This window comes from Ranitomeya variabilis, chromosome 6 (genome assembly GCF_051348905.1).
Source record: "Ranitomeya variabilis isolate aRanVar5 chromosome 6, aRanVar5.hap1, whole genome shotgun sequence".
Lineage (NCBI taxonomy): Eukaryota > Metazoa > Chordata > Amphibia > Anura > Dendrobatidae > Ranitomeya > Ranitomeya variabilis.
This window is the reverse complement of record NC_135237.1, coordinates 499,757,050-499,769,145: the sequence shown is the minus strand read 5'-3', so window position 1 is coordinate 499,769,145 and position 12,096 is coordinate 499,757,050.

Here is a 12,096-nt window from a genome sequence, read left to right as displayed (position 1 = left end):
CAACACCAGGGAGGGGCAGACACCGTTAGTAGGCCGTAACCAAAGTTGAAGGCCAAATGCAGTTTAATATCTGATACTATAGGCCGAAAGCCAGAAGGTTGAAGCACAGCTTTATTCAGTTGAGGGCAACACCAGGGAGGGGCAGACACCGTTAGTAGGCCCTAACCACCATTTTGTTTTTTTAAAAAACACTTAATGAGAGCCAGAAGGTTGAAGCTCAGCTTTATTCAGTTGAGGGCAACACCAGGGAGGGGCAGACACCGTTAGTAGGCCCTAACCACCATTTTGTTTTTTAAAAAACACTTAATGAGAGCCAGAAGGTTGAAGCTCAGCTGTATTCAGTTGAGGACAACACCAGGGAGGGGCAGACACCGTTAGTAGGCCGTAACCAAAGTTGAAGGCCAAATGCAGTTTAATATCTGATACTATAGGCCGAAAGCCACAAGGTTGAAGCACAGCTTTATTCAGTTGAGGGCAACACCAGGGAGGGGCAGACACCGTTAGTAGGCCGTAACCAAAGTTGAAGGCCAAATGCAGTTTAATATCTGATACTATAGGCCGAAAGCCAGAAGGTTGAAGCACAGCTTTATTCAGTTGAGGGCAACACCAGGGAGGGGCAGACACCGTTAGTAGGCCCTAACCACCAATTTTTAAAAACACAGCACTTAATGAGAGCCAGAAGGTTGAAGCTCAGCTTTATTCAGTTGAGGGCAACACCAGGGAGGGGCAGACACCGTTAGTAGGCCCTAACCACCAATTTTTAAAAACACAGCACTTAATGAGAGCCAGAAGGTTGAAGCTCAGCTTTATTCAGTTGAGGGCAACACCAGGGAGGGGTAGACACCGTTAGTAGGCCGTAACCAAAGTTGAAGGCCAAATGCAGTTTAATATCTGATACTATAGGCCGAAAGCCAGAAGGTTGAAGCACAGCTTTATTCAGTTGCAGCTTCTTTGCAATAATATAAAGAAGACTGTTATGGTTCTCAATGGCAAGAGAACATAGCCCAGCATACATAGGAACTAGCTCTTGGAAGGATGGAAACTTAAACTGACCATGAACTAAACCTGCCGCACAACTAACAGTAGCCGGGTAGCGTAGCCTGCGTTTTATCCCTAGACCTAGACGCCCAGCGCCGGCCGGAGGACTAACTAATCCTGGCAGAGGAAAATATAGTCCTGGCTCACCTCTAGAGAAATTTCCCCGAAAGGCAGACAGAGGCCCCCACATATATTGGCGGTGATTTAAGATGAAAATGACAAACGTAGTATGAAAATAGGCTTAGCAAAATCGAAGTCCGCTTACTAGATAGCAGGAAGACAGAAAGGGTACTTTCATGGTCAGCTGAAAACCCTATCAATACACCATCCTGAAATTACTTTAAGACTCTAGTATTAACTCATAACATCAGAGTGGCAATTTCAGATCACAAGAGCTTTCCAGACACAGAAACGAAACTGCAGCTGTGAACTGGAACAAAATGCAAAAAACAAACAAGGACAAAAGTCCGACTTAGCTGGAAGTTGTCTGGTAGCAGGAACATGCACAGAAAGGCTTCTGATTACAATGTTGACCGGCATGGAAGTGACAGAGGAGCAAGGTTAAATAGCGACTCCCACATCCTGATGGGAACAGGTGAACAGAGGGGATGATGCACACAAGTTCAATTCCACCAGTGGCCACCGGGGGAGCCCAAAATCCAATTTCACAACAGAAGACGCGACAGGACAACACTCGGTGGATGCCATATCTGTGTTTTCAATGGAAAAAAACCTTTCAGTTAACTACTTGCAGGAGAAAGTTTTTGTAGCTGGTGGCCAATTTTGGTACTGTACCAGTTTTTGGTTGTATGTGTTTTTGTTTTTAATGTTAAAATGTATGCATTTGATATCTCTCCAGTATTTTCTTTATTATAAGCAAAATACTTATTTTTATATTTTCTGATGTTTTATACAGGAGTGTTCCTCGGGACACGCTTATAAACTTGATAATTGGTTCCAGGGGTACACGGGCAGCAGTGATCTGGTCAGTGGAGGCCTAGTGGAAGGAGGGACCGCAGACAGGCTTCGGAGGCCTAACACAATAAAATGGGCTGGCTGTAGGCACTTTAAAATAGGTTCCAGGGGTACACGGGCAGCAGTGGTCTGGTCAGTGGAGGCCTACTGGAAGGAAGGACCGCAGACAGGCTTCGAAGGCCTAACATGATAAAATGGGCTGGCTGTAGGCACTTTATAATTGGTTCCAGGGGTACACGGGCAGCAGTGGTCTGGTCAGTGGAGGCCTAGTGGAAGGAAGGACCGCAGACAGGCTTTGAAGGCCTAACATGATAAAATGGGCTGGCTGTAGGCACTTTATAATTGGTTCCAGGGGTACACGGGCAGCAGTGGTCTGGTCAGTGGAGGCCTAGTGGAAGGAGGGACCGCAGACAGGCTTCGAAGGCCTAACATAATAAAATGGGCTGGCTGTAGGCACTTTAAAATAGGTTCCAGGGGTACACGGGCAGCAGTGGTCTGGTCAGTGGAGGCCTACTGGAAGGAAGGACTGCAGACAGGCTTCGAAGGCCTAACATGATAAAATGGGCTGGCTGTAGGCACTTTATAATTGGTTCCAAGGGTACACGGGCAGCAGTGGTCTGGTCAGTGGAGGCCTAGTGGAAGGAAGGACCGCAGACAGGCTTTGAAGGCCTAACATGATAAAATGGGCTGGCTGTAGGCACTGTAAAATAGGTTCCAGGGGTACACGAGCAGCAGTGGTCTGGTCAGTGGAGGCCTAGTGGAAGGAGGGACCGCAGACAGGCTTCGAAGGCCTAACATAATAAAATGGGCTGGCTGTAGGCACTGTAAAATAGGTTCCAGGGGTACACGGGCAGCAGTGGTCTGGTCAGTGGAGGCCTAGTGGAAGGAGGGACCGCAGACAGGCTTCGAAGGCCTAACATGATAAAATGGGCTGGCTGTAGGCACTTTATAATTGGTTCCAGGGGTACACGGGCAGCAGTGGTCTGGTCACTGGAGGCCTAGTGGAAGGAAGGACCGCAGACAGGCTTTGAAGGCCTAACATGATAAAATGGGCTGGCTGTAGGCACTGTAAAATAGGTTCCAGGGGTACACGGGCAGCAGTGGTCTGGTCAGTGGAGGCCTAGTGGAAGGAGGGACCACAGACAGGCTTCGAAGGCCTAACATAATAAAATGGGCTGGCTGTAGGCACTGTAAAATAGGTTCCAGGGGTACACGGGCAGCAGTGGTCTGGTCAGTGGAGGCCTAGTGGAAGGAGGGACCGCAGACAGGCTTCGAAGGCCTAACATAATAAAATGGGCTGGCTGTAGGCACTGTAAAATAGGTTCCAGGGGTACACGGGCAGCAGTGGTCTGGTCAGTGGAGGCCTAGTGGAAGGAGGGACCGCAGACAGGCTTCGAAGGCCTAACATAATAAAATGGGCTGGCTGTAGGCACTGTAAAATAGGTTCCAGGGGTACACGGGCAGCAGTGGTCTGGTCAGTGGAGGCCTAGTGGAAGGAAGGACCGCAGACAGGCTTCGAAGGCCTAACATAATAAAATGGGCTGGCTGTAGGCACTGTAAAATAGGTTCCAGGGGTACACGAGCAGCAGTGGTGTGGTCAACGGAGGCCGATTGTAATGAGTGTCTGCCAGTTAGTAGTCAAAAAACAACAAATAAATGTGAATGTCTCGCATTAAAACAAAGACACTAAAGGGTGCAATCATTAGGTTCAGGGGTGGGATCCTCTGCGTTGTTTCAGACCTACTAATTTAGCGCAAAGTATTTACTGTGGTAAATAGAGGACACTGCCCCTGACTATGTTATGTACCATCATACATGTCAACACAATGGTATTGTCAGTGGCAGGTATGGAAGGATGTCAGCGCATAGACTAAACATTGGTGGAAGTGTGAGAGATAACTGTGGAAGTGGTAGAGCAATGTTTGACCTGGGGGTGGGTGAACTCTCTTGTGGCCGGCGGTACAGGCCCAGGGCCCCTCATGTTACAACAGTGTGTCTGACGTTGGGTGCGCACCACCACCGCCAGAGACACTTTATTGTACTATGAGGGACCCAGTACCAATGCCGTCGACCAAAAGCGAGCACACCCACCTCTTCAGGCAAACAGCTGTCTCACGGGTGCTTGCGCCAAGTCGCGATACCACGGCCCCGTGTGGTGAGTTTGGCCATTTAGGGAGGTGTAAACATGTCATATGCCGGACAATCAGCTGCAGAAAATTAGACATTAGAAAAGTAATTCACAGTAGTCCACAGGCAAGAGCTTTTCATAGGAAAGCTAGGTGTCGGCCGGGCAAGGTGGGGCAAAAGATTTTGAAATCCAGTTGTGGTTCATTTTAATGAATGTTAGATCGTCAACATTTTGGGTAGCCAGACGAGTCCTTTTTTCGGTTAATATTGAACCTGCAGCACTGAATACTCTTTCTGATAGGACACTTGCTGCCGGGCAAGCAAGCTCCTGCAATGCATATTCTGCCAATTCTGGCCAGGTGTCTAATTTTGAGGCCCAGTAATCAAATGGGAATGACGGTTGAGGGAGAACATCGATAAGGGATGAAAAATAGTTAGTAACCATACTGGACAAATGTTGCCTCCTGTCACTTTCAATTGATGCAGCAGTACCTGTCCTGTCTGCGGTCATAGCAAAATCACTCCACAACCTGGTCAGAAAACCCCTTTGTCCAACGCCACTTCTGATGTGTGCACCCCTAACACTACTAATCTGCTGCCCCCTGGAGCTCGTGTGATAACGATCACGTGCGCTGTGTGCTGGGAATGCCTGAAGCAAACGGTCAACAAGAGTTGATTGTTTGGTTGCTAATATTAGTTCCAAGTTCTCATGTGGCATAATATTTTGCAATTTGCCTTTATAGCGTGGATCAAGGAGGCAGGCCAACCAGTAATCGTCATCGTTCATCATTTTCGTTATGCGTGTGTCCCTTTTTAGGATACGTAAGGCATAATCCGCCATGTGGGCCAAAGTTCCAGTTGTCAAATCTCCGGTTGTGATTGGTTGAGGGGCAGTTTCAGGCAAATCTATGTCACTTGTGTCCCTCAAAAAACCAGAACCCGGCCTTGCCACGCAACCAATTTCCAGTGCCCCCGGGAAAGCTTCCGCATTAAAAATATACTCATCCCCATCATCCTCCTCGTCCTCCACCTCCTCTTCGCCCGCTACCTCGTCCTGTACACTGCCCTGACCAGACAATGGCTGACTGTCATCAAGGCTTTCCTCTTCCTCTGGTGTAGACGCCTGCTCCTTTATGTGCGTCAAACTTTGCATCAGCAGACGCATTAGGGGGATGCTCATGCTTATTACGGCGTTGTCTGCACTAACCAGCCATGTGCATTCCTCAAAACACTGAAGGACTTGACACATGTCTTGTATCTTGGACCACTGCACACCAGACAACTCCATGTCTGCCATCCTACTGCCTGCCCGTGTATGTGTATCCTCCCATAAAAACATAACAGCCCGCCTCTGTTGGCACAGTCTCTGAAGCATGTGCAGTGTTGAGTTCCACCTTGTTGCAACGTCTATGATTAGGCGATGCTGGGGAAGGTTCAAAGACCGCTGATAGGTCTGCATACGGCTGGAGTGTACAGGCGAACGTCGGATATGTGAGCAAAGTCCACGCACTTTGAGGAGCAGGTCGGAGAACCCAGGATAAGTTTTCACTAAGCACTGCACCACCATGTTTAAGGTGTGAGCCAGGCAAGGAATGTGTTTCAGTTGGGAAAGGGAGATGGCAGCCATGAAATTCCTTCCGTTATCACTCCATACCTTGCCTGCCTCAAGATCTACTGTGCCCAGCCACGACTGCGTTTCTTGTTGCAAGAACTCGGACAGAACTTCCGCGGTGTGTCTGTTGTCGCCCAAACACTTCATAGCCAATACAGCCTGCTGACGCTTGGCAGTAGCTGGCCCATAATGGGACAACTGGTGTGCAACAGTGTCATCTGCCGATGGAGTGGTTGGCCGACTGTGCTCTGTGGAAGAGCTGTAGCTTCTGCAGGAGGACGAGGAGGAGGAGGAGGAGGTGGTGCGAACGCCTACAGCCAACTGTTTCCTAGACCGTGGGCTAGGCACAACTGTCCCGAAATTGATGTCCCCTGAGGACCCTGCATCCACCACATTCACCCAGTGTGCTGTGATGGACACATAACGTCCCTGGCCATGCCTACTGGTCCATGCATCTGTAGTCAGGTGCACCTTTGTACTCACAGATTGCCTGAGTGCATGGACGATGCGCTGTTTAACATGCTGGTGCAGGGCCGGGATGGCTTTTCTGGAAAAAAAGTGTCGACTGGGTAGCTCGTATCGTGGTTCAGCGTACTCCATCAGGGCTTTGAAAGCTTCGCTTTCAACTAACCGGTAGGGCATCATCTCTAACGATATTAGTCTAGCTATGTGGGCGTTAAAACCCTGTGTACGCGGATGCGAGGATAAGTACTTCCTTTTTCTAACCAGAGTCTCATGTAGTGTGAGCTGAACTGGAGAGATGGAGATCGTGGAACTTGCGGGTGTGCCGGTGGACATGGCAGACTGCGAGACGGTTGGAGATGGTATTGTTTCCGCCGGTGACCTAGATGCAATATTTCCTCCTACAAAACTGGTGATTCCCTGACCCTGAGTGCTTTTGGCTGGCAAAGAAACCTGCACAGATACTGCCGGTGGTGCGGAAAATGGTGGCCTTACAGTGACGGAAGGGATGTTGCGTTGCTGACTAGCTTCATTGGCCGAGGGTGCTACAACCTTAAGGGACGTTTGGTAGTTAGTCCAGGCTTGAAAATGCATGGTGATTAAGTGTCTATGCATGCAACTAGTATTGAGACTTTTCAGATTCTGACCTCTGCTTAAGCTAGTTGAACATTTTTGACAGATGACTTTGCGCTGATCAATTGGATGTTGTTTAAAAAAATGCCAGACTGCACTCTTCCTAGCATCGGATCCCTTTTCAGGGATTGCAGACTGAGCTTTAACCGGATGGCCACGCTGTCCTCCAACAGGTTTTGGCTTTGACACGCGTTTTGGGCCAGATACGGGCCCGGCAGATGGAACCTGTTGCGATGTTGATGCCTGCTGTGGCCCCTCCTCCACCTCCGCTTCTGAACTACTGCCGCCTGCACCCTGTTCCTCCAATGGCTGCCAATCGGGGTCAATAACTGGGTCATCTATTAACTCCTCTTCGAGCTCGTGTGCAACTTCGTCTGTGTCACTGTGTCGGTCGGTGGTATAGCGTTCGTGGCGGGGCAACATAGTCTCATCAGGGTCTGATTGTGGATCAGTACCCTGAGAGGGCAATGTGGTGGTCTGAGTCAAAGGAGCAGCATAGTACTCTGGCTGTGGCTGTGCATCAGTGCACTCCATGTCAGAATCAACTTGTAATGGGCATGGCCTGTTAAGTGTTTCACTTTGTAAACCAGGGACGGTATGTGTAAAGAGTTCCATGGAGTAACCCGTTGTGTCGCCTGCTGCATCCTTCTCTCTTGTTGTAGTTTTTGCTGAAGAGGACAAGGAAGCGACTTGTCCCTGACCGTGGACATCCACAAGTGACGCGCTGCTTTTACATTTACCAGTTTCAGAAGAGGAGGCAAAAGAGCTAGAGGCTGAGTCTGCAATGTAAGCCAAAACTTGCTGTTGCTGCTCCGCCTTTAAAAGCGGTTTTCCTACTCCCAGAAAAGAGAGCGTTCGAGGCCTTGTGTAGCCAGACGACAAAACTGGCTCCACAGCTCCAGACTTACGTGGAATATTTTTATCCCCACGACCACCTGATGCTCCACTACCACTACCATCATTACCAGCTGACAATGAACGCCCACGGCCACGACCTCTTGCACCAGACTTCCTCATTGTTTTAAAAACTTAACCAAAGTAACTTTATTTGTTGCTGTCAAACAACTTACACGGTAAGCTATAACTTCAGTATGATTTCAATATCCCTTAACAGGTTGGTGAGACGACAAGGAAAATCAGGCACAATGTTACACACTCTGTTTTCTGTGGCACAAAATCACAGAGATGCCACACACGCAGGACTGTCACTCAAGCACAAATGTCAATATTAATCTCCCACCTTTTTTTTTTTTTTTTTTTCTCAGGGAGACTTTAGAAACCAAATAAGATAAATTGTTTTTTTCAGGGACAATTTAGAAACCAAATAATAATAATAAAAAAAAAAAGCTTTCTATGGCCCAGTGCCCACTGAGTGAGAGATGGCACACACAGGAGTCAGGATAAGGAGTGGCACACAAGCCCTGAGGACAGTATTAATCTCCCACTGATTGATGTAGTGTTTTTTTTTCAGGTAGATTTTAGAACCCAAATCAAGCAAAAAAATAAATAGGCTTTCTATGGCCCACTGAGTGAGAGATGGCGCTCACAGGAGTCAGGATCAGGAGTGGCACACAAGCCCTGAGGACAGCATTAATCTCCCACTGATGGATGTAGTGTTTTTTTTTTTCAGGTAGATTTTAGAACCCAAATCAAGCAAAAAAATAAATAGGCTTTCTATGGCCCACTGAGTGAGAGATGGCGCTCACAGGAGTCAGGATCAGGAGTGGCACACAAGCCCTGAGGACAATATTAATCTCCCACTGATTGATGTAGTGTTTTTTTTTTCAGGTAGATTTTAGAACCCAAATCAAGCAAAAAAATAAATAGGCTTTCTATGGCCCACTGAGTGAGAGATGGCGCTCACAGGAGTCAGGATCAGGAGTGGCACACAAGCCCTGAGGACAATATTAATCTCCCACTGATTGATGTAGTGTTTTTTTTTCAGGTAGATTTTAGAACCCAAATCAAGCAAAAAAATAAATAGGCTTTCTATGGCCCACTGAGTGAGAGATGGCGCTCACAGGAGTCAGGATCAGGAGTGGCACGCAAGCCCTGAGGACAATATTAATCTCCCACTGATTGATGTAGTGTTTTTTTTCAGGTAGATTTTAGAACCCAAATCAAGCAAAAAAATAAATAGGCTTTCTATGGCCCACTGAGTGAGAGATGGCGCTCACAGGAGTCAGGATCAGGAGTGGCACACAAGCCCTGAGGACAGCATTAATCTCCCACTGATTGATGTAGTGTTTTTTTTTTCAGGTAGATTTTAGAACCCAAATCAAGCAAAAAATAAATAGGCTTTCTATGGCCCACTGAGTGAGAGATGGCGCTCACAGGAGTCAGGATCAGGAGTGGCACACAAGCCCTGAGGACAATATTAATCTCCCACTGATGGATGTAGTGTTTTTTTTTTCAGGTAGATTTTAGAACCCAAATCAAGCAAAAAAATAAATAGGCTTTCTATGGCCCACTGAGTGAGAGATGGCGCTCACAGGAGTCAGGATCAGGAGTGGCACACAAGCCCTGAGGACAGCATTAATCTCCCACTGATGGATGTAGTGTTTTTTTTTTCAGGTAGATTTTAGAACCCAAATCAAGCAAAAAAATAAATAGGCTTTCTATGGCCCACTGAGTGAGAGATGGCGCGCACAGGAGTCAGGATCAGGAGTGGCACACAAGCCCTGAGGACAGTATTAATCTCCCACTGATGGATGTAGTGATTTTTTTTTTCAGGTAGATTTTAGAACCCAAATCAAGCAAAAAAATAAATAGGCTTTCTATGGCCCACTGAGTGAGAGATGGCGCACACAGGGATGGCACACACACGGATGGCACTGTAGCAGAAATCTTAATCTCCCACAAAAAAACAAAAAAACAAAACAGGGACTGTCCTACAATTACTATCTCCCTGCAGTAATGTAAGCCAGGTATGGCAGGCAGCAATAGGAGTGGACTGATGCACAAATTAAATAAAAAGTGTGGACAAACAAAAAAGATAGCTGTGCAGAAAGGAAGGAACAAGAGGATATGTGCTTTGAAAAAAGCAGTTGGTTTGCACAGTGGCGTACACACAGCAATACAGCTATCACGGAGCCTTCTAGGGCAGCCCAATGAGCTACAGCGCTGAGAGAAAAAAAAAAAATGTAGCTTCCACTGTCCCTGCACACCGAAGGTGGTGTTGGACAGTGGAAATCGCTACAGCACAAGCGGTTTGGTGGTTAGTGGACCCTGCCTAACGCTCTCCCTGCTTCTGACGAAGCGGCAGCAACCTCTCCCTAAGCTCAGATCAGCAGCAGTGAGATGGCGGTCGGCGGGAACGCCCCTTTATAGCCCCTGTGACGCCGCAGACAGCAAGCCAATCACTGCAATGCCCTTCTCTAAGATGGTGGGGACCAGGACCTATGTCATCACACCTACGCCCACACTCTGCGTTCACCTTCATTGGCTGAGAAATGGCGCTTTTAGCGTCATTGAAACGCGACTTTGGCGCGAAAGTCGCTTACCGCATGGCCGACAAGCACAGGGGTCGGATCGGGTTTCATGAGACGCCGACTTAGCCAAAAGTCGGCGACTTTTGAAAATGATCGACCCGTTTCGCTCAACCCTAGTGCAGGCTGCTGCACATTTTTTCAAAAAATTCCTATTAGTGTCTTTCCACCCGTATCCAGCTAAATTGTGGAAAAACACTACATAGGATAACGTAGAGGAGTGTTTTTGGGCCATGCAGCGCCGTTTACGGCTGTCTGCACGGTCTCCGTGTGACTGCAGCTCGCCCTGTAGTCTGTGTGCAGCCATAGCCGGTTGTATCCAGCTCAGGGTGCGTCACTGCGTCATACTGTAAAATCCATTTTCCTTTTCTTTAAGTAGTGCAGGCTGCTGCACATTTTTTCAAAAAATTCCTATTAGTGTCTTTCCACCCGTATCCAGCTAAATTGTGGAAAAACACTACATAGGATAACGTAGAGGAGTGTTTTTTGGCCTTGCAGCGCCACTTACGGCTGTCTGCACGGTCTCCGTGTGACTGCAGCTCTCCCTGTTGTCAGTTCAGCCCCCACAAAATAAATAAATAATAAAGTTCACCAAACACACCACTTTACAGTTGCCACATTAGCTCATATTAAAGTCTAGTCCACACTTTAGAAAATTAGTGTTTCTTATACCTGTTAGGAGCTGTTCAGGAATAAGCACACAAAGCCGTTAGTACTTTTCTGCTTATCTTTATCAGTCAACCAAGATGAAGAAGGCAGGGAGTAAGGCACGTGGGCGTGGGCGCGGAGCAGGGAGAGGACGTGGGGACTCTGTGCCTGCTGCGGACACCGGTGACTCATCATCACCCAGTTTCAGCAGGGAACAGTCCTTCATGCGCAGCTTTGTCGGAGAGCGCCGTACACCGCTGCTGCGTGAAGACCAAATTGAAGCCGTTGTCGGATGGATGGCAGCTAACGCATCGACTTCAATTAGTGCCACATCCTCTCAGACACAGAGCACTGGAGAGCAGCCATCTGTCTCTTCACCACCTGCCAAATTGCCCAGGCAGACAGAGAGCCCAGGACAGGAGCCGTCTCTACTTCTGTTCTCTGAATCTCTTGGCTTGGAAACAGGGGGCCAGCCAAGCAGCATTGGAGAAATGGAAGAAGAGGCAGTGTGCAGTGATGCCCAACAGCTTTTTCTCTCTGAGTCTGAAGAGGCGGGTGGGCCAGTGCCTCCGGTCACCACATCGCAGGACGCATCCGCTGATGACACTCAGGTGCCACTTTCTGGTGCATGCTCTGCTGCTGATACTACCCAGGAGGAGCAGTTGGTGGCAGAGGGTAGTGTAGATGATGAGGTCCTTGACCCATCTTGGCGTGAGGGACAGGAAGGTGGTGGGAGCAGCTCTGAGGAAGAGATTCCCCGAACGGGCCAAAGAGGGAGAGGGAGGGGGAAGACTGCGGATCCTGTAGCCTCCACTTTGGCACCCGTTAGGAGCGTGTCTCTTCCAAAAGGCAAAAAGGGCGCTCCCAAGACTTGCAGTGCCTGGTCCTTTTTTGACACAGTTGCAGATGACATTTGCTATGTCAAATGCAAGGTGTGTCATCACAAAGTCAAAAGAGGGAGAAATGTCAGCAACCTCAATATCTCCAACATGTGGAAACATGTGCGGAACAGGCACACGGCGGAGTTACAAAAACACACTGAAGAGCTAGGCCAACCAACAGCGGTAGCTACCACCTCTTCAGCTTGTGTTGCCTCTTCCTCCAGCTCACACG